General features: G+C 37.9%; 1 pseudogene; it reads right to left on the bottom strand.

Moving 5' to 3' along the window:
• Positions 1-1349: 1349 nt before the first annotated feature.
• LOC102810657 overlaps positions 1350-2674 on the bottom strand; it is a 17375-nt pseudogene continuing 16050 nt past the window's right edge.

Raw genomic sequence — 2674 nt, 5'->3', positions numbered from 1 at the left:
CCTGAAATCAAAGTATGAAAACATAGTCCAGTTATTCATTATTATCTAAAAAACCACGATAACTAGGAAAGTGAAAATTAATATGAAAGAATAACAGAAAGTAATCAATTAACAAGCTAATGCTAATAAATTATCAATTTATGCCAAATTGTATTATTTAACTCAAGCAGTTTTCGCATCTTTCAATAATAAATAGCATGTATAAATGGACAAATAGGAAAGAATAATACATCCTGTGAACATTTTTACCATTATGTTAATGACCTGCTTGAGTTAGCACCTTGGGCTTTGCCTCCAGCCCTTAAAATCTAGTCAATTACTGCCTGCTCAAATCTGCACCAGCATGTTGTAAGGAGACTAAACATACTCTTAGGAGAAGTAAATATTATACTGCTTCATTTTCATTCTCAGCTTCTAAACTCATAGCCACTACTTATAATTCAGTTGTGGTTTTGAGTATACTATAATGTGCCTACAAGTGAAAATCAAGTACTTGTGACAGTGTTTAAGTTTCTTGACTAACAAACTTTGGAAATAACCAGAATTTAAAGTAGATACAAATATCCTCCTTTATGTTCCTCTCTAGTGTATTATCAATTCTTTTCCACATATAGTTATATCTCAGCTCATTACTTTGTTGTTGTTGTTGTTTATTTGTTTTCTTGGGCAAAACAGAACAGAATATACAACTCCGCAACGAAGTTCCAAAACAGAGATGTTTACAAAATAGTAAAGTGTATTTGGATTCCTTTTTTTGAAAGGTTAAAGTGTATACAATTAAATGACTTACATTCCTTTTTTTTTTTAAGTTTGCCTCCCAGATAAATCTCATGAAATGGATTCATCTCCCTTCAACAAGGGAGAAAAATTAAGCAATAATATTTTATCTTGAAAACAAGACGCTGTCTTGGAATTTCCCACCCACAATTTTTTTGGCCACTCGTTTCTTTATTCATTCATTGAAAGTCTATTCTGCCTTGAAGTTAAAACCTAAGTAAGTCTCTTTATATATGGGTATAAAAAGATCCCAAAACATCCCTTCTGACCACTATTTAAGTAGAAACCCCAAAGTCCCCCAAGATCAAGAAGCAATGTTACTTCCTGATTCTAATATACTCTAGTCCTTTTCAAAGAGACAAATGAAGAATGCCTCCTCAATTTAATTTTTTTCTTAAGACACAATGTTTTTCTTCCCGCTAAAATTCTTTGAATATTTCTAAAAGTCAGAAACACCACAAATCTGGCCAAAACTGTCTCTTGGGGGGGAAGAACTTTCACCTTTTTTAAACGAGCAAGAACAGTGTTGTTAGAGATTTGTTTGTAGAATGGCTAGCAGGTATACCACCTTTCTAGGCTGATCCACACTTCTTTCTGTAGGGCCAAGAATCAGAATCAGAGTAAGAGAAGTTACTCTCGGCATTCTCTTTCCCAAGAAGGCACGAGTTTTCTTTTGGCCACACTGTTGCTGGAGAACCTCCTTTCCGAGCAGGGGAGTATTGCTGAATGTTTGAAAATCAATACATAGCCGTGTTGGTGACACTAGGTGTGTTAGGAACCGTGGTTTCAACAGTGTTTCAGTGAAAATCTTAGAGGGCAGTCTACCTCAGTTGGGCCAGCATACATCATGGGAGATGGGAAGATGGCCACCACTGCTGTTTCAGGATCCAGGACTCCTTCTTCCAGCACTGCAGCATGTTGTTTCATACGCCACATCAGAGGGACGTCATCATCCTTTGTCCAACCACCATGAGGGTGAAGGAGGAGAGCTCCTCCTTCTAGAAGTTGCTTATGGGTATCCTGCATTAGCAGAGTGTGACCATTGTGCACTGGTTTCCGTAACTGAAACGCAAAGACTGTGTCAGCATTCGTATCTTTAAATTACTGCTTTAGCTCAGTAGGGTAAGACAATACTGATCAAGACCATCATTCCAATACATTCGGTCCAGGACTTGAAGGTCTTCTCCAATCAGCCAATTTCCTTGTTCCCCAACTATCTTAATGTAGGGGTTGTTCTTGCATGTTGTCCCCCACTGTCTGGCACAACGATCTTCTTTCCTGTGCTCAAAAAATCCCTCCAGATTTTGAAAAATAGCCACACGGCGACCCTCATAGATCAGAGCGAACGCTGTACAACCATCCAGCCTCTCTTTATCTTCTTGGGTAGCAGGCAGAACTACAGACACTGACAAGTTAATGACATCCCCCCGCAGAAGACAATCAAAATAAAGGCACTGCAAGTACTACATCTCTCTCATAAAGCCAGTCAGATGCGTTGGCCATCCTTCCACCAAAACCTACACCCACTGCATATTCACTTTATTAATGTTCAGTGCTGGTAATGTTTCTGCATCTGTTTTTGCCAAATGAAGTTTATTTTCTGGCATATACAGTTCTTTAACTTCATAAAAGACCTCCACAGGTACAGTGTCCCGTTCTTGTAGTAGCTCCACAACTTGCTGAACACAATCATTTACATCACAGGAGTCTGTTTTCAGCACCAATTCAGAAGCCTCTGGTTTTCCATACTCTGAATCAATCCCAGTGAACACTTTTATTTCTCCAGCCCGTGGTTTTTTTTTTTTTTTGGTTTTTTTTTTAATTTAAGGTTTATATTGTGGATTGAGTGAAAGTTTACAGGGCACATCATCAGTTTCACATTCAACAATTCATATAA

This window comes from Chrysochloris asiatica, unplaced genomic scaffold (genome assembly GCF_000296735.1).
Source record: "Chrysochloris asiatica unplaced genomic scaffold, ChrAsi1.0 scaffold00170, whole genome shotgun sequence".
Classification (NCBI taxonomy): Eukaryota; Metazoa; Chordata; class Mammalia; order Afrosoricida; family Chrysochloridae; genus Chrysochloris; species Chrysochloris asiatica.
Note: the sequence above shows the minus strand (reverse complement) of the source record. Positions and strands in the feature narration are given on the sequence as shown.